General features: G+C 40.1%; 1 pseudogene; it reads left to right on the forward strand.

Moving 5' to 3' along the window:
• The first annotated feature begins 19,086 nt into the window (after positions 1-19,086).
• On the forward strand, positions 19,087-20,786 carry LOC148164397 (UBX domain-containing protein 2A pseudogene; annotated as a pseudogene).
• Positions 20,787-20,993: the final 207 nt, after the last annotated feature.

Consider the following 20,993-nt stretch of genomic DNA (forward strand, 5'->3'; position numbering starts at 1 on the left):
ATGGTAAGCTGATTGAAGTTTGAAGGGGGAGTTCACATATGCTGCGTTTCCCAAACTCTGGGGCCACCGAACTGTCCCTTTACCCAGCATCTTGTAGGATTAGTGTTTAGTGAACTCCCTTTTACAAACTGCTCAAATTCAGTGGAGAATTATGAAATGTGAGACCTGGAAAGAATTCTTGAGGTTATATAGTCTGAAGCTGTTGGGTCTAAATTTGGGGAAATTGAGGCCCAGGGAGATGAAGGGACTTGCCAGGATTGGCCATGGAAGGAGCCAGGGCTGGATCCCAGGGCTCCTGATGCCCAGCCTGGTGTTATGGGAGGCACTTTGCTGGAAAATGCTGGCTCCAGGGAAACTCAGCTAGGCACTCAGACTTGGCCTGGCTCTGACTCAGGGGCAGTGCCGGTTTTGGTGGGACCTAATTCTGACAGTGAGTGGCCTGGGAGGGTACTCCGCATTCTGCCTATTTTCTTTCCTTTTTTTAAAAAAAAAATTATTGTTATGTTAATCACCATACATTACATCATTAGTTTTTGATGTAGTGTTCCATGATTCATTGTTTGTGCATAACACCCAGTGCTCCACACAGAACATGCCCTCTTTAATACCCATCACCAGGCTAACCCATCCCCACCCCCCTCCCCTCTAGAAACCTCAGTTTGTTTTTCAGAGTCCATCGTCTATCATGGTTCATCTCCCCCTCCGACTTACTCCCCTTCATTCTTCCCCTCCTGCTATCTTCTTCTTCTTTTTTTTTCTTAACATATATTGAATTATTTGTTTCAGAAGTACAGATCTGTGATTCAGCAGTCTTGCACAATTCACAGCACTCACCATAGCACATACTCTCCCCAATGTCTATCACGCAGCTACCCCATCCCTCCCACCCCCCACCACTCCAGCAACCCTCAGTTTGTTTCCTGAGGTTAAGAATTCCTCATATCAGTGAGGTCATAGGATACATGTCTTTCTCTGATTGACTTATTTCACTCAGCATAACACCCTCCAGTTCCATCCATGTCATTGCAAATGGCAAGATCTCATTCCTTTTTATGGCTGCATAATATTCCATTGTGTATATATACCACCTCTTCTTTATCCATTCATCTGTCGATGGACATCTTGGCTCTTTGCACAGTTTGGCTATTGTGGACATTGCTGCTATAAACATTGGGGTGCACATACCCCTTCGGATCCCTACATTTGTATCTTTGGGGTAAATACCCAGTAGTGCATCTTGCCTATTTTCTTAAAAGGGAGCAAACATTTTGCATGTGATAAATCAAATCCAAATATATTTTATCCAGCACATTTCCAATAAGATTGAAGTCCTCAGGGAAATTTAATCCCCTGTTTCTGATTCATCTTCATTGGAACTCATCTGTTTTCTCGTTCTATACATTACTTCCCTGGTCCCAGCTGTCTGAGCTTTCCTCTGAGCTCTCTTACTTCAGAAACTAGGCTTTCTATTTGAACAGATGGAAAGGTTCCCTACCCCCAATCAACATGCCTCCTTGCCACCCCCCCAGAAACACCCAGGGAATTCTTAAGTACCTTTCAAAATGGAGAGTGCATGTCAGAGGGCTGCAGAGAATCAAACAGTGTTTGGGATAAGAGGATGGAAGTGATTAATGGTTCCCAAAAATCAGGCCTGGGATGTTCTAGAATGATTCAATCGACAAAAGTGGTCAAGGGGTGATTTAACAATCTTTGCAGAAGAGCAATTATTTCAAAACCCGGGACCAGTTCCTCCAAGAAGAGAAGAGGAGGAAAGGATCTGAAGCTGTAGCATGATAGAATTAGGTTAGACATATGGAAGGATCTCTCTTTTTTTTGATTAAAAAATTTTTTTTATTAACATATAATGTATTATTTGTTTCAGGGGTACAGGTCTGTAATTCATCAGTCTTACACAATTCACGGCGCTCACCATAGCACATACCCTCCCCAATGTCCATCACCCAGCACCCCCCATCCCTCCCACGCCCCACCACTCCAGCAACCCTCAGTTTGTTTCCTGAGATTAAGAGTCTCTCAAGGTTTGTCTTCCTCTCTGGTTTTGTCTTGTTTCATTTTTCCCTCCCTTCCCCTATGATCCTCTGTCTTGTTTCTCACATTCCAATGGAAGGATTTCTTGATTGAGATGGTCCCGAACACACTGGAGTGGAGATGAAGGATTTACAGAGAGGCCTGTGGGATGGCAGAAAGATCACAGGCTTTGGAGACAGAGGTTCTGTGTCTGGTCCTGCTACTGTTGTTGTATGGAACCTTGGATAAGATACTGACCTTGAGATCCCATGTCTCTACCTGAAGAAGTGGAGGTATTGTACCCACCTTACAGCATTGTCAGGAGGACTGGATAATGTATGTCATGCTCTTGGCCCACATGAAAGGCTCTAAACTGGTAGGTCTTAGTATGAGGGTGATCCCAATGATTATGACAAGTCATCAGTAAGCATCAGTTCTTAGTCCCTTACCTTTATAGTCTCAGTGGAAGTGAAGTCCTGTGCTTGTGAATTACCTCATAGCTGGGGTGCTCCTCAGGAATGCTTGGTCACAGACTCCCCTTTTCTCCCTCGTAGGTGAAGATATGGTCCTACTGATGCTGAGATTGTTTCCAAGACCCAGAGGGCCTAACATCTAGAAACATTCCCTCCCATGCACAGGTTATTTGAGTAAACTCTTCCTGAATGGTGATGTGAGACCTTTACAAGAAGACTCTAATATAGCTAAAATAGGTTTTCAGATCAGGGAAGATTCTGTCTTTGGTGGAGAAAGACATGGGTGCCCAAGAGTCCCCCTTTAGGGGATTGGGGGGTCATCTGGAAGCTGCTGCACTGCACGGCCACTTTCCTTTGGCTTCAGTTTCTGGTTTATTTTAGCAAGTATTCAGAAATTTTCAGTAGTTGTCAGTATGTGGGCTCTTCCAGCCAATAAACAGCCTATGTGAAAAATGCTGTCCCAATTAGCTAGAGAGCCCTGCAAGGAAAAGGCCTAAGCGAGTATAAAGAGAAAAGGGTAAGATCAGGACAGCCAAAGAAATTAAGGCAAGCTTTCTGAAGGAGAGGGACTTGTCTAAGCCATACAGAGCTCTTACAGAGGCAGGGATGGTGGGTGAAAGGCCATTCGGGTGGGGAGACAGCCCGGAGCAATGGTCAGAAATGAGTGGCTGGGTGCCATTTAGGAGAGGAATAAGAAATGAGGCAGGTCAGATGGTTGAGGTTGGCTTATTGAGTCTTTGGGAGTCACACTATGTGCCATTTGAGCTTGATGTCCTTCTGGTGAGGAACCAAGGAAGGTTTTTGACAAGAGAACAACTAGGCAAAATGGGCATGACTATATATGGCAAACGATATTTAAGTGCTGAGTAGAAAATCTACCAAACCTAGAGAAGAAAACGTGGGGGTGGGGGGTGGGCAAGGGTGGTGGAATTCAACTATAAAAAGAATTTGTGTTCATGGTTTAATGTAGAAAATACAGAAGAGTATAAGAAGAAAAAAATTAGTCCTACTACATCCAGATGAATTGTTATAATTTTGCTTTTTCTTTATTTTTTTACATAGTTTTTGCAGGTATACATATAATTTGTATATAACTCTTTATAGATATATCTAATATCCCATGATATTCTAAGATAGACCAAAGCATTCCCTCGTATGTAGATTTTTATTTTGTTTTAAAATTTCTATTTATAATAAATGTGATTTAGTAAACATTTTGTTTGGGGGGAATATATATACGTATATATGTATTATATATATTGGTCCTTAGATTTGTTTGTTTTAAATGCTATACAAAGTAGAAATATTGCATCAAAGTGTATGAATAAATTAAAGAATTAAAGATTTTTGGAAAATATTGCAAAATTGCTTTCCAAAAGGGTGGTACCACTTTACATGTCTGTTAACAATGTTTGATCATTTTTGTTTCAATACCTCTTGCCTACACTGCATATTCTAAATGAAAAAAATCGCTATCTTGAAAGGTATAAATGTTTTAATTTTCATCTCTTTGATTACTTGTAAAGCTGAATATTTTTCCATATGTTTGTATGTTATTTAAACTTCTTTTATAAATTGCTTACTGACACCCTTTGGCCAATTATTTTTATTGAAGTTATGCTGTTTTATTATTGAATGAGCTCTTTATATAGTGATGATTTTTTTAAATTTTATTTTTTATGTTAGACACCATACATTACATCATTAGTTTTTGATGTAGTGTTCCATGATTCATTGTTTGCATATAACACCCAGTGCTCCATTCAATACATAACCTCCTTAACACCCATCACTGGGCTAACCCATCCCCCCACCCTCTCCCCTCTAAAACTGTCAGTTTGTTTCTCAGAGCCCATAGTCTCTCATGGTTTGTCTCCCCCTCTGATTTCCCTCCCTTCATTTTTCCCTTCCTACTATCTTTTTCTTCTTTTTTTTCTTCTTTTTTAACATATAATGTATTATTTGTTTCAGAGGTACAGGTCTGTGATTCATCAGTCTTAACACAATTCACTGTGCTCACCATAGCACATACCCTCCCCAATGTCATTACCCAGCCACCCCATCCCTCCCACCCCCACCACTCCAGCAACCCTCAGTTTGTTTCCTGAGATTAACAATTCCTCATATCAGTGAGATCATATGATAGTTGTCTTTCTCTGATTGACTTATTTTGCTTAGCATAATACCCTCTAGTTCCATCCACGTCGTTGCAGATGGCAAGATTTCGTTTTTGTTTTTTTTTTGATGGCTGCATAATATTCCATTGTATATATATACTACATCTGCTTTATCCACTCTTCTGTTGATGGACATCTTGGCTCTCTCCATAGTTTGGCTATTGTGGACATTGCTGCTATAAACATCGGGGTGCACGTGCCCCTTTGGATCACTACATTTGTATCGTTGGGGTAAATACCTAGTAGTGCAATTGCTGGGTCGTAGGGTAGCTCTATTTTCAACTTTTTGAGGAACCTCCATACTGTTTTCCAGAGTGGTTGCACCAGCTTGCATTCCCACCAACAGTGTGGGACGGTTCCCCTTGCTCTGCATCCTCGCCAACATCTATCATTTCCTGATTTGTTCATTTTCGCCATTCTGACTGGTGTGAGGTGGTATCTCATTGAGGTTTTGATTTGGATTTCCCTAATGCCAAGTGACGTTGACCACTTTTTCATGTGTCTGTTGGCCATTTGGATGTCTTCTTTGGAAAAATGTCTGTTCATGTCTTCTGCCCATTTCTCGATTGGATTATTTGTTCTCTGGGTGTTGAGTTTGATAAGTTCTTTATAGATTTTGGATACTAGCCCTTTATCTGAGATGTCATTTGCAAATATCTTCTCCCATTCTGTCGGTTGTCTTTTGGTTTTGTGGACTGTTTCCTTTGCTGTGCAAAAGCTTTTTATCTTGATGAAATCCCAAGAGTTCATTTTTGCCCTTGTTTCCCTTGCCTTTGGCAATGTTTCTAGGAAGAAGTTGCTGCGGCTGAGGTCGAAGAGGTTGCTGCCTCTGTTCTCCTCTAGGATTTTGATGGACTCCTGTCTCACATTTAGGTCTTTCATCCATTTGGAATCTATTTTTGTGTGTGGTGTAAGGAAATGGTCCAGTTTCATTCTTCTGCATGTGGCTGTCCAATTTTCCCAACACCATTTGTTGAAGAGACTGTCTTTTTTCCATTGGACATTCTTTCCTGCTTTGTCAAAGATGAGTTGACCATAGAGTTGAGGGTCCATTTCTGGGCTCTCTATTCTGTTCCATTGATCTATGTGTCTGTTTTTGTGCCAGTACCATACTGTCTTGATGATGACAGCATTGTAATAGAGCTTGAAGTCCATAATTGTGATGCTACCAGCTTTGCTTTTCTTTTTCAACATTCCTCTGGGTATTCGAGGTCTTTTCTGGTTCCATACAAATTTTAGGATTATTTGTTCCATTTCTTTTAAAAAAGTTTATGGTATTTTGATAGGGATTGCATTGAATGTGTAGATTGCTCTAGGTAGCATTAACATCTTCACAATATTTATTCTTCCAATTCATGAGCATGGAACGTTTTTCCATTTCTTTGTGTCTTCCTCAATTTCTTTCATGAGTATTCTATAGTTTTCTGAGTACAGATTCTTTGCCTCTTTGGTTAAATTTATTCCTAGGTATCTTATGGTTTTGGGTGCAGTTGTAAATGGGATCGACTCCTTAATTTCTCTTTCTTCTGTCTTGTTGTTGGTGTATAGAAATGCCACTGATTTCTGTGCATTGATTTATATCCTGCCACTTTGCTGAATTCCTGTATGAGTTCTATCAGTTTTGGGGTGGAGTCTTTTGGGTTGTCCACATAAAGTATCATATCATCTGCAAAGGCAAGAGTTTGACTTCTTTGCCGATTCAGATGCCTTTTATTGTCTGATTGCTGAGGCTAGGACTTCTAGTACTATGTTGAATAGCAGTGGTGATAATGGACATCCCTGTCATGTTCCTGACCTTAGGGGAAAAGCTCTCCGTTTTTCCCCATTGAGAATGATATTTGCTGTGGGTTTTTCATAGATGGCTTTTATGATATTGAGGTATGCGTCCTCTATCCCTACACTGAAGAGTTTTGATCAAGAAAGGATGCTGTACTTTGTCAAATGCTTTTTCTGCATCTATTGAAAGGATCATGTGGTTCTTTTTCTTTTATCAATGTATTGTATCACATTGATTGATTTGTGGATGTTTAACCAAGCTTGCAGCCCAGGAATAAATAAGCTTGGTCATGGTGAATAATCCTTTTAATGCACTGTTGGATCCTACTGGCTAGTATTTTGGTGAGAATTTTTGCATCCATGTTCATCAGGGATATTCGTCTGTAATTCTCCTTTTTGTTGCGGCCTTTGTCTGATTTGGGGATCAAGGTAATGCTGGCTTCATAAAATGAGTTCAGAAGTTTTCCTTCCATTTCTATTTTTTGGAACAGTTTCAGAAGAATAGGTATTAATTCTTCTTTAAATGTTTGGTAGAATTCCCCTGGGAAGCCATCTGGCCCTGGGCTCTTGTTTGTTGTGAGATTTTTGATGACTGCTTCAATTTCCTTAGTGATTATGGGTCTGTTCGGGTTTTCCATTTCTTCCTGGTTCAGTTTTGGTAGTTTATACATCTCTAGGAATGCATCCATTTCTTCCAGATTATCTAATTTGCTGGCATATAGTTGCTCAAAATATGTTCTTATAATTGTTTGTATTTCTTTGGTGTTGGTGGTGATCTCTCCTCTTTCATTCATGATTTTATTTATATGGGTCATTTCTCTTTTCTTTTTGTTAAGTCTGGCCAGGGCTTTATCAATCTTATTAATTCTTTCAAAGAACCAGCTCCTGGTTTCATTGATCTGTTCTGTTCTTTTGGTTTCTATTTCATTGATTTCTGCTCTGATCTTTATTATTTCTCTTCCACTGCTGGGTTTAGGCTTTATTTGCTGTTCTTTCTCCAGCTCCTTTAGGTGTAGGGTTAGGTTGTGTATTTGAGACCTTTCTTGTTTCTTGAGAAAGGCTTGTATTCCTATATACTTTCCTCTTAGGACTGCCTTTGCTGTATCCCAAAGATTTTGAACAGTTGTGTTTTCATTTTCATTTGTTTCCATGAATTTTTGAAATTCTTCTTTAATTTCCTGGTTGACCCATTCATTCTTTAGTAGGATGCTCTTTAGCCTCCATTATTTTAGTTCTTTCCAACTTTCCTCTTGTGATTGAGTTCTAGTTTCAAAGCATTGTGGTCTGAAAATACGGAGGGAATGATCCCAATCTTTTGGTACTGGTTGAGACCTGATTTGTGACCTAGAATGTGATCAATTCTGGAGAATGTTCCATGGGCACTAGAGAAGAATGTGTATTCTGTTGCTTTGGGATGGAATGTTCTGAATATATCTGTGAAGTCCATTTGGTCCAGTGTGTCATTTAAAGCCTTTATTTCCTTGTTGATCTTTTGCTTAAATGTTCTGTCCATTTCAGTCAGGGGGGTGTTAAAGTCCCCCACTATTATTGTATTGTTGTCAATGTGTTTCTTTGCTTTTGTTATTAATTGCCTTATGTAATTGCCTGCTCCCATGTTAGGGGCATAGATATTTACAATTGTTAGATCTTCTTGTTGGATGGACCCTTTAAGTCCCACATTAGGGGCATAGATATTTACAATTGTTAGATCTTCTTGTTGGATAGACCCTTTAAGTAGGATATAGTGTCCTTCCTCATCTCTTATTACAGTCTTTGTTTTAAAATCTACTTTGTCTGATATAAGGATTGCCACCCCAGCTTTCTTTTGGTGTCCATTAGCATGGTAAATGGTTTTCCACCCCCTCACTTTCAATCTGGGGGTGCCTTTGGGTCTAAAATGAGTCTCTTGCAGACAGCATATCGATGGGTCTTGTTTTTTAATCCAATCTGATAGCCTGTGTCTTTTGATTGGGGCATTTAGCCCATTTACATTCAGGGTAACTATTGAAAGATATGAATTTAGTGCCATTGTATTGCCTGTGAGGTGACTGTTACTGTATATTGTCTGTGTTCCTTTCTGGTCTGTGCTGCTTTTAGGCTCTCTCTTTGCTTAAAGGACCCCTTTCAATATTTCTTGTAGGGCTGGTTTTGTGTTTGCAAATTCCTTCAGTTTTTGTTCTGGAAGCTTTTTATCTCTCCTTCTATTTTCAATAACAGCCTAGCTGGATATAGTATTCTTGGCTGCATATTTTTCTCATTTAGTGCTCTGAATATATCATGGCAGTCCTTTCTGGCCTGCCAAGTCTCTGTGGATAGGTCCGCAACAAATCTAATGTTTCTATCATTGTAGGTTACAGACCTCTTGTCCCGAGCTGCTTTCAGAATTTTCTCTGTCTCTGAGACTTGTAAGTTTTACTAATAGATGTCAGGGTGTTGACCTATTTTTTATTGATTTTTGAGGGGGTTCTCTGTGCCTCCTGGGTTTTGATGCCTGTTTCCTTCCCAAATTAGGGAAGTTCTGTGCCATCATTTGCTCCACTATACCTTCTACCCCTCTCTTTCTTTCTTCTTCTTCTGGGATACCAATTTTTCTTTTTTTTTTTTTAAGATATTATTTATTTATTTATTTGACAGAGAGGCAGAGAGCACAGGTAGGCAGAGGGGCAGGCAGAGGGAAAGGGAGAAGCAGGCTTTCTGCTGAGCAGGGAGCCTGATGCGGGGCTTGATCCCAGGATCCTGGGATCATGACCTGAGCCGAAGGCAGTCGCTTAACTGACTGAGCCACCCAGGTGCCCTGGGATACCAATTATTCTAATATTGTTTTGTCTTATGGTATCACTTATCTCTCGAATTCTGCCCTCTTGATCCAGTAGTTGTTTATTTCCCTTTTCCTCAGCTTCTTTATTCTCCATCATTTGGTCTTCTATTTCACTAATTCTCTCTTCTGCCTCATTTATCCTAGCAGTTAGAGCCTCCATTTTTGATTGCACCTCATTAATAGCCTTTTTGATTTCGACTTGGTTAGATTTTAGTTCTTTTACTTCTCCAGAAAGGGTTTCTCTAGTATCTTCCATGCTTTTTTCAAGCCCAGCTAGTATCTTTATAATCGTCATTCTTAACTCTAGTTCCGACATCTTACTAATGTCTGTATTGATTAGGTCTCTGGCAGTTGGTAGTGCTTCTTGTTCTTTTTTTTTGAGGTCAATTTTTCCATCTTGTCATTATGTCCAGAGGATAATAGATGAGAGAACAAAATGCTAACAGGCTAACAACGACCCCAGAAAAATATACACTAAACAAATCAGAAGAGACCTGAAACCTGGGGGAAAAGAAAGGGAAAGAAAGAAAAAAAAAAGAATACGATCAAATATGATCAGGCTGGTGAATAGATCCGTGCCGCACACTAGATTTTGGGTGTATTTTGGTCTGTTAGAAGAAACTGCTTCCCAAAATTTTAAAGAAAGAAAAAGTTATATAGGTACCAAAAAAAAAAGGTAAGTACGATGAAGGGATGGAATATGACTGTAAAGATGAAAATTATAAAAGATTTTATAAAAGGAATTGATAAGAAGTTGGTTGAAAAAAGAAAGAAGAGAAATTTTTTAAAAAAGTGGGAGAGAATGTGATGAGGCAGGAGACTAGAACAAAGCCATACACTAGAGATTTAGGGTATATTTTGGTCTGTTAGAAGAAACTGTATCCCAAAATTTTAAAGAGAGAACAACATATATATATATATATATATATATATATACAAAAAATAAGGTTAACTACAATGAAGGCATAAATTATGACTCTAAAAATGAGAAAAAATTTAAAAAAAGGGATTGATAAGATGTTGGTTAAAAAAGGGTAAAAGAGATACTAAAAAAAATAGAAAAAGAAAAAAGAAAATTAAAAAAATTAACTTTGAAAGACTAAAGAATCATGGGAAAAAAAGCCATGAATTCTATGTGCAATATTCTCTTAGTGCTGGAGTTCTCCCATTCTCTTTGATCGGTAAACTTGGTCTTGGCTTGCTGGTTGTTTGTGCTGATCTTCTGGGGGAGGGGCCTGTTGCCGTGGTTCCCAAATGTCTTTGCCGGAGGCAGAATTGCCCCGCCCTTGCCGGTCAAGGCTAAGCAATCTGCTCGGGTTTGCTTTCGGGAGCTTTTGTTCCCTGCAAACTTTCCGTACAGCTTTGGAGGATGAGAGTGAAAATGGCGGCTTCCCAATCTCCGTCCCAGAGGAGCCAAGTGAGCCCCCAGAAAAAAGCAGTTAATCACTCCCATCTCCCCGGTCTCTGGCCGCACTCTGTGCTCACCTGGCCTGTGACCGAGCGTTTCTATCTCTGGCACCCGTCCCCGGTGTGGAGTCTCCAAACCCGGCAGATCCCTGTGGTGCGCTCCCGCACCACTCCTCCTGGGGAAGGAAGGGGAGTCTCCCTGGATCTGCCTCTTGTTGGGTCCCTGCTGGAGGAGCAGTGGCCCGACTGTGCCGCGGATCACAGTTTATGGCAATCCCTGGCTGAGAGCCCGTGCATTGGCTCCATCTTTGCAGCTGCCTTCCCCGCTCTGACACCTGGGAGCTCTGCCGCACTCAGGCACCCCCGGTCTTTCTGTGACCCCAAGTGTCCTGAGACCACACTGTCCCACGAGGGTTCCACCCCCCGCTTAGCCACTGGAGCGACGTCCCTCAGTGGAGCCGACTTCTAAAAGTTCCAATTTTGTGCTCCGCGGCTCTATCACTTGCCAGTAGTGGCCGATGGAGGCCCCCTCCCGCGCCGTCTATCCTCCCGAATATCGCCTCGGATTCACTTCTCCACACGTCCTACCTTCCAGTAAGTGGTCGCTTCTCTGTTCAGGGAGTTGTTGCTATTCTTTTCTTCGATCTCCTGTTGAGTTCGTAGGTGTTCAGAATGGTTTGGTACCCATCTAGCTGAATTCCTGGGACCAGACGAAATTTAGGTCTCCTACTCCTCTACCATCTTGCTCCTATAGTGATGATTTTTAATAGCTATTTTTTTCTGTTTAAGTACTGTGAATTGTGTTAAGACTGATGAATCACAGACCTGTACCTCTGAAAAAATAATACATTATATGTTAAAAAAAAAGAGAAGATAGTAGAAAGGAAAAAATGAAGGGGGGAAGATTTGAAGGGAGAGATGAACCATAAGAGATGATGGACTCTGAGAAACAAACTGAGGGTTCTAGAGGGGAGGAGGGGAAGGGTTAGCCTGGTGATGGGTATTAAGAAGGGCACGTATTGAATGGAGCACTGGGTGTTAGATGCAAACAATGAATCATGGAACACTACATCAAAAACTAATGATGTAATATATGGTGATTAACATATCATAATAAAATAAAATTTAAAAAACTTAAGGTTTTCTCTTGGAAAAAAATCAGAAAATGAAAATACATTTTTAAAAGAAAGTAAATGTCAATTATAATCTAACCAATCCTGGGAATAGTATTGTTGATATTGTGGTGAACATCCTTATAGGCTTTTTTCTCCTGGTCATATATATGCATATAAATAGGGACATATGTCAAAAATGAGAAAAATGGGGCCACAATTTTGATATTATTTTGTAATTGCTTTGTTTCATATAGCAAGTTATAGACATCTTTTCCATGCTAGTAAATGGATATAGATTTATCCTCATTACTAATTGGTGGGTATTTCATTGCATACATATATACCTTGTTTATTTGATCAATCTCTAACTTATATATTGAACAGTTTCTGTTTTTTTCTATGCTACAATGAATATAATGTAGTTATAAGTAAGGGCCACTGTTCTATTTCCTGAGGAATAATTCTAAGTGGAACTGTTGGGTCACAAAGTGAACATATTTAATCTTTTGATATGCATTGCTGAACTGTTCTCTATGAAGAGTTTTTTTTTACAACTTTGCCAATCTGGTAGGGGAAAAATAACTGTAGTATGTATGTATGTATGTATGTATATATGTATGTATGTATTTAGGGATGTTTAGAGGGATCAAGAGACTTTTAATTTACCAGCTGGCTATTATATATTTCCTTGTCCATATGTGGTCCAGTTTTCTTTTGGGATGTTTATACTGAGATATTTATCTTTTTCTATGAACTCCATATATTTTTCTTTTTTTTTATAGTCAAGTCTATTGGTTTTTAACCCTATAAATCTCTTCTTCTTTCTGATTTTCTAATTAGATATGAGGAGGTAGCTTTTGAATTACCTTTTTGCTATCTGGGAAGAACGTGGCTCTGTTGAGAGGTGGAGGAAGGCTGGTAATTTGGAGATAGTGATAGAAACAGTTGTGTTGTACATGGAGCATAACAGAAGATTACTTTGAATCTTTCCCTATTTCTAGCTATTGTTGTTTAACATGGCACCTCCATTCTCCTGGACATGGGAATCATCTTTTCATCTCTATTTATTCATTTCATATATTCACTGGGTCAACTTCTTCCATTTCTTCCTCTGAAACACATCTCGGGTTTGAACTTTCCTTTCTTCTCCATATCCTCTGAGTCTGGATTATTGCCACTGTGTGTGTGTTCGAGTCCGTGCGCGTGGGCGCGTGTGGGCGTGTGTGTTGCATGTGCATGTGTGAGCGTGCCCACATACAGCTTTAGGAGGTCAGATTTTCAGCCATCTTACTGACTACTGTATCCCAGCACCCAAAATAGACCCTGAAACTGAGTAAGTACTCAACTGATACAATTTAAAATGAACAGATGGATTAGTAGCAAAGGGTGGGTGGTTTAGCTGCTTTGCCCATCAGAGACTGCCTCTCAGGAAGAAATCAGTCTGTCTACGGTCTATCGATCTGACCACCCATTCTTTTTTTTTAAGTTTTTATTTAAATTTCAGTTAGCTAATATACAGTATAATATTAGTTTCAGGTATACAATATAGTGATTCTACACTTCATACAACAACTAGTTTTCATCACAACAAGTGCACTCCTTCATCCACATCACCTATTTCACCCATGCCCCCACCCATCTCCCCTCTGGTAACCATCAGTTTGTTCTCTATAGTTGACAGTTTGTTTCTTGGTTTGCCTTGCTCTCTCCCTTTGCTCATCTGTTTTGTTTCTTAAATTCCACATATGAGTGAAATCATATGGTATTTGTCTTTCTCTGACTGACTTATTTTGCTTAACATTATACTCTCTAGCTCCAGCCATATCATTGCAAATGACAAAATTTCATTCCTTTTTGTGGCTGACTAATATTCCATTGTGTGTGTGTGTGTGTGTGTGTGTGTGTGTGTGTGTGTGTGTGTGTGAGAATATATATATCACATCTTCTTTATCCATTCATCAGTCGGTGGACACAGGCTGTTTCCATAAATGGCTATTGTAGATAATGCTGCTATAAACATCAGGGTGCATGTATTCCTTTGAATTAATATTTTTGTGTTCTTTGGGTAAATACCTAGTAGCGCAATTGCTGAATTATAGGGTAGTTCTTTTTTTTTTTAAGGATTTTATTTATTTACTTTTAGAGAGAGAGAGAGGAAGTGTGTGCATGCAGGTGGGGAAGGGACAGAGGGAGATGAAGAGGAAGAGAAGCAGAGTCCCCACTGAGCAGGGAGCCTGATGCAGGGCTCATTCTCACTTTTTGAGGAACCTCCATACTGTTTTCCAGAGTGGCTGCACCAGTTTGCATTCCTACCAGCAGTGTAAGAGGGTTTCTCCTTTCTCCACACCCTCACCAACACCTGTTTTTCTTGTATTATTGATTTTTGAAACGACATATCTGATAAAGCATTAGTATCCAAAATGTATAAAGAACTTATAAAACTCAACATACAGAAAATGAATAATCCAGTTTAAAAAGGGGCAGAAAATATGAATAGACATTTTTCCAAAGAAGACATATAGATGGCCAACAGTCTCATATAAAGATGCTTAACATCACTGATCATCAGGAAAATACAAATCAAAACTACAATGAGAGAGCACCTCGCACCTGTCAGATGGCTAAAATCAACACAAGGACCATTCATTCTCTATTCATGGGTGCCTGAAATCCTTTGTGAAAAGAGGCAGGTTAAGAAATGAATTAATTGCAGTATTAGTTAAGATTCTGTCAGTTAATAGAACTTGAACTACATCAAGTAAAAGGGGGAACTTACTGTAAGGCTATGGGTTATTTTCATGGAAATCATAGGCAGCGATGTAGCTGGACCCTAGGAAGTGGCTAGAATGAGGAGTATGAGACTTTTGGTCTTTGGACTTACTTTCCTTTCTTGTTGTCTGCTCTTGACTATATATATATATTTTTTATTAACACTAAAGAGCACTTTCCTCTTTTTCTTGGACCACAAGGATGCCAGTTTATAGCCATGTCATAGCTCCTGAATTTGGATCTCCTCTATTCAAGAGAGTTGCCTAAACTAGAATTTCTCAATTCTATTTCCGAAAGAAAAGGGCCAAGCAACTGTGACTTGGGGACAGAGTCATGTTGTATAAGCTTGGCTCATATGGGCCCATGACCTGAGGAGTAGTTAAGGGGATGCTGGGAAGCTTTGCAGATACTGTGAAGGGGTCGACAGTTACTATCATGAGCCAGGCTTTAGGCTGGGTAGAGCAGGCTATCTTTGTCAGTCAAACTCTGTTGAGCTTTCTCCCTTAGAATAGCCTATCTGGATTCATCCATTTTGGTCAAAGATTTCACAAGAGTATCCAGAAGAGGGGAAAATAATTGTAGTACTAATGGAGCACTAAGGAAATGGGACTATATGGGAAAGTATGGAACAATATTAACACATGAGCTTTGGGATTAGTGGTAACTTTTATTAAGGACACAGCTCTCTACTGTTTACCTTAATTATTCTTCCTCCAATTAGGGTTGCCAGATTTAACTGGTATGTGAGGTTATGTATGTCCCATGCAGTATTTAGGGCATACTTATACTAAAAAGGTATTCATTATTTGTTTGAAATTATAATTTAATATAAATGTCCAGTATTTAAAAAAATTTCTTATTTTTTTATTTTTTAAATTTTATTATGTTATTAGTCACCATACAGTGACTAATAGTCATCATTAGTTTTTGATGTAGTGTTCCATCATTCATTGTTTGCATATAATACCCAGTGCTCCATGAAGTACATGCCTTCCTTAATACCCCATCACTGGGTTAACCCTGGTTAAACCCCATCCCCCCACCCCCCTCCCTTCTGAAACCCTCAGTTTGTTTCCCATAGTCCATAGTCTCTCATGGTTCTTCTTCCCCTCTGCTTCCCCCCCACTTCATTTTTCCCTCCTTCTCCTAATGTCTTCCACGCTATTCCTCATGTTCCACAAATAAGTGAAACCGTATGATAATTGACTTTCTCTGCTTGACTTATTTCACTTAGCATAATCGCCTCCAGTTCCATCCATGTCAATGCAAATGGTGGATATTCATCCTTTCTGATGGCTGAGTAATATTCCACTGTATATATGGACCACATCTTCTTTATCCATTCATCTGTTGAAGGGCATCTTGGCTCCTTCCACAGTTTGGCTATTGTGGACATTGTTGTTATGAACATTGGGGTGCATGTGCCCCTTCTTTTCACTACATCTGTATCTTTGGGGTAAATCCCTAGCAGTGTAATTGCTGGGTCATAGGGTCGTTTTATTTTTAGCTTTTTGAAGAACCTCCTTACTGTTTTCCAAAGTGGCTGCACCAACTTGCTTTTACACTGTTGGTGGATGTCCAGTATTTTATCTGGAGATCTTAACCCTAACACTATTAGTTATAATTGGAGAAGAAGGTTTGATTAAATTAAAATATATTAGTCATATTTTTTGAAATTCAAGTGTTTTGTCACCTCTCAATTAAACTAGTGTGTTTGGGGCATTAGATTATAAATCATTTATTGCATATTCCTGGAAGGCGGGGCTGAGGGCAATGTGAAAAAGGGGTACATCCATGGGGTAAACATTAGAACTGGTGCTAATCATTTCAGTGTTCCTTTTTCTATCCTACACACTAAACAATCTAACCCTCAGAAACCTCATTCAGTTGTGTTTAGATTTTTAATATTAGAGATTTATTCCTTTGGCAAAAATTTCCAACATTTTGATAAAATGATTATCTACTTAGAACAGCAACAAATCTCACCAGGCATTTGATACCTTATCAGAATCTTTTGATGAATAAGTAGTATGGCTCCAGTTGCTTTCTTCTCTACCCACAACCCAGTCAAAACTAATTTCTCTCCCTTCTACATTCCCAGAGGTTTATTTGTTCATTCTACAAGTCTTTATTGAGTACCTACTATGTACTTACCACTAAGTAGAAAGTGATGTCCAAGACATTGCTGCCCTCACCTGTCAGAATTCTCAGCACTGGGGCACCTGGATGGCTCAGTCGTTAAGCGTCTGCCTTCGGCTCAGGTCATGATCCCAGGGTCCTGGGATCCAGCCCCGCATCGGGCTACCTGCTCAGTGGGGAGCCTGCTTCTCCCTCTCCTGCTCCCCCTGCTTGTGTTCCCTCTCTCACTGTGTCTCTTTCTGTCAAATAAATAAATAAAATCTTAAAAAAAAAGAATTCTCAGCACTATATATGAGTGTATGGTCTCTGTCTACCTGTAGGCTAGGGGTGCCTCATGTCTATAACCTTGGTTTCTAGCATAGCATCTCACACAATTGTCAAATGTGCTCGAAGGGTTTGAGAGGGAGAAGTTCTGGAATATGTGGCTGATGTGTTGAAGATACCTTGGCTTCATTCATGATTTCCACATAGGCTGGTTCTTTCCAAAGGGTTGGCTGCCAATCAATCCCACCTGTCAGCTCATAGTCTCTATGAAATGTTCTGGGATGATGTGGGACTTTTTTGCACATACGTGGACTAGTGCTGGGCACAGCAATATTGGGGGAGGGGCACAGAAGTGAAGCAAAGACTCTTCCGGGAAGAAAAACCATTACATTTAAAGCAAGGCATGGACTACTGTTTTCTCTAGCCCTGCAGCTGTCTCAGAAAGCGTCTGGGGATTCAGACATGACTTGGAGTAGCATTTCAGCAAATACTACATTTGATATAATATAGGAAAAGGCAATTCACTTTTTCTGAAGGTGTTGACGGCTGCTCTTATTTCTGAGGAGAGTTCTCTACACTCATGACAGTTTGATTCCTTCCCTCTGAGTGCTCCCTCCTTCATCAAAGCAGCATAAACTTCCCGAGCTAGAGGGAACCTTGGACATCAGAAAGGCTACCCCTTTTATTTAGCTGACCAGGGTAAACGGGTTTAGAGAGGTGAAGTTACTTGTGTGAGGCCACATAGGAAATTCATCTTTTGATTCCTAGTCCACTACTTCATCATCTCCATAAACGGTTTACAAATTTTAGAGTATTTTTTAACAACAGTCTTTAAAAAAATCGATTGTATGAGGGATACATATGTACACACACATATACATACACACATACACATGCATGCACACACAGGTAAGGGTGGAGTCGCCCTGATTAAAGTAGGGGTGATGGCCAACTCTACCATGCCAGTTTTCCTTTCACCCCCTTTGGAGCACCTCCAAAGAACCATGGGGTATGGGGGAACCCACTTGGATAACCACTATACTATACCACATTGGACCCTAACTTTGACCCTGAAAATATTTTTGTAAGAAATCAAATAGATTTCTGGCCATAATCATTCTAAAGTGTGAGAGTGTGCTAGGCTTGCTCCATTTTGTCTCTAATGCAGAACAGAAATCTGGTGCGGGGGAGAAATTACAGACAGCCAGGAAGATGTCTAATACAGTTTGGGAACCAAGAGGGTGATGGGAAAAACTGTCATCCCCCAGCCAAGCTGAAGGATGAAGATAACATGATCAGCATCTCTGCACCCACCCACTGCTTTTCAGCAGGAACACAATCTAGTTTCCTTCCTCTGTGTTTTGTATTTCTACACTCAGATTTATGATAGATAGAATCATCAAGTACATTTTAACATAACAGGATTTCCCCCCAAAGGTAAATACCTAATACAGCTATTTCTACCACTTGTTAGTGATAAGGAAGATGGAGGAAGACACAAGACACCTGCAATGATGAAAGCTTTTAGAGGATCTTTCCCATGAGTATGGGACACAGCACTATTTATTGGATGATTACATCTCTGGACAGACTCTTTTATCATTCATAGACTGAGGCAGAAATTTCATTTTTTCTTTGCAATTCCCTAGATCCTGTCTAACCTAACAAAGATGGTGGCTCCCCTTAGCTTCAGATTTCAACTTTTTAGACTTGTAAACAACAAATTCTTAATAGATGATTATTATTATAATAGAATCAGAAAAAAGTAAGATACGCTTTGCAAGACACCGTTTATGCCCTCCCAGGCTCCAAGACTTTGCTATTAAGCTAACAGATGGGCACATCTTCCTTTTCAATCTTCCCTTGGGGTTGGTATCTGAAGTCTTTTTTGGATTCTGAAAGATATTTACATATTTAAAGGGACTGTCCCTGGCCCAGCAGTGGAGGCCCCAGGAGGCGGGCCGGTCCCAGTGGCGTGGCCCGCGAGCCTCAGTGGGTCTGGGGGCGGCGGTGCTCCTCGTCTGAGGGGCTGCAACCCGACAGTGGCGGTGGCACCCGCGGCCCCTGAGCGAACGGAGGACCAGGCCGGGAGGCGGTGGTGTGGTCGCGCCCGGAGCAAGACAAAAGAATGAAAGAAGTAGATAATCTTGAAAGTATAAAAGAAGAATGGGTTTGTGAAAAAGGATCTGACAACCAACCTCTTAGTGATGATCAACAAAGAAATTGTGAATATTTTGTTGACAGCCTTTTTGAGGAAGCTGAGAAGGTTGGTGCCAAATGCATGTCTCCCACTGAACAGAAGAAACAGGTCGATGTAAGTATAAAATTATGGAAAAATGGATTCACAGTCAATGATGATTTCAGAAGTTACTCTGCTGGTGCAAGTCAGCAGTTTCTGAACTCCATCAAAAGGGGAATTACCTTTGGAATTACAGGGAATTTTTGATAAAGAGGAGGTGGATGTTAAAGTTGAAAACAAAAAAAATGAAGTATGTATGTCAACGAAGCCTGTGTTCCAGCCCTTCTCAGGACAGGGTCACAGACTAGGAAGTGCCACACCAAAAATTGTTTCTAAGGCAAAGAGTATTGAAGTTGAGAATAAAAATAATTTGTCTGTTGTTCAACTAAACAATCTGCAACCCATCACTAATGTACAGATCTGGTTAGCCAATGGAAAAAGGATTGTCCAGAAATTTAACATTTCTCGTAGAGAGAGACACAGCAAGAGAGGGAACACAAGCAGGGGGAGTGGAGGAGGGAGAAGCAGGCTTCCCGCTGAGCAGGGAGCCCGATGCGGGGCTCGATCCCAGGACCCTGGGACCATGACCTGAGCCGAAGGCAGACGCTTAAGGACTGAGCCACCCAGGCACCCCAAGAAGCATATATTTAAAAGGTGCCTTAGAATGTTCTTCTGTGACCCAAATTCCTTTTAAATGGGAGGAAGTCAAACTAAACAGGTGGGAAATGGAAGAGGGGATTTGTTATTCCAATCTAAGGTTGTTTCTTTTTAGGGAAATAAAATATTTTAATCTCAAAAAAAAATATAAAGGGACTGTCCCTTTAGCTAAAATGCAAAAACCACTTGGGCATAAGCATAGAAAATCTCTTCATTCTGAGATGGAGAGTTATCAGCACCATCCAAGGCATTTTTGCACTTAGATTTTCCTTTGTCCTTTCAGTTATTCTCAGATGATACAAGAATTTTCAGGCAGTCACTTTAAGAAATAAAAACAATCACCTTTTAAATACCCTAAACCCCAATCCTAAAACAATCACCTTTTAAATACCCTAAACCCCAGTCTTAAAGCAAGAGCCGTAATATACTACCAGAGATTCACCCCCACCAACCAAACCCCTGCCTCAAGATCTCTATTCCATAATGCCCTTATATTTTGTTGATTTAAGGGCAGTTTTCTTCTAACATGCTACATATTTGCAGTTCTAACCTCATGACCAAACAAAGCAAAAATATATTTGTAATGTTCCTTGAATTAAAGGTGAGTTTTACATTTTATTTTCTGAATGATAAAAAGAGCGTATTTTATTAAAACCAAAGAAACTCTAGTAATAGCAAAATCTACCCTATTTAACATCAATAGAACTTGTATGCAATAAATAATTAAATAGTAACATTCTGAAGATCAGTTCATTCAATTGCTAGTATTTGGTAATTGTGTTCCTTCTCCTTGCTACAACTCTGCAAACTGTCTGTCTCCCTTATCCCTGCTGGGAGGCTCACTTCTGCTCAAGGCGCTGCAGGTAGTCCAAGTGAACATTCAGACTTGGCGTTTTTGTTGCAGCAGGTTACTGGTGTGGATAGGACCTCTGGATATGCTAAGTCACTCAGTGAGGACCTTGTGATTTCTGTCCCTGTGTTCTGCCAGAGTAGGCACATTCTCTGAAAAGTTCTGTCATCTTCCTGTGTAACCATTGAAATAATTGGTACCACTCCAGCCCTCCACAGACTTCTGTGTCTCCAAGCTCCTTATATTGTGGCAGAAGTAAGTCCAGTTTTTTGTCCAAACTT

This window comes from Eumetopias jubatus, unplaced genomic scaffold (genome assembly GCF_037043125.1).
Source record: "Eumetopias jubatus isolate StellerSeaLion01/CBP00866 unplaced genomic scaffold, mEumJub1_p1.0 scaffold_5, whole genome shotgun sequence".
NCBI classification, from domain to species: domain Eukaryota; kingdom Metazoa; phylum Chordata; class Mammalia; order Carnivora; family Otariidae; genus Eumetopias; species Eumetopias jubatus.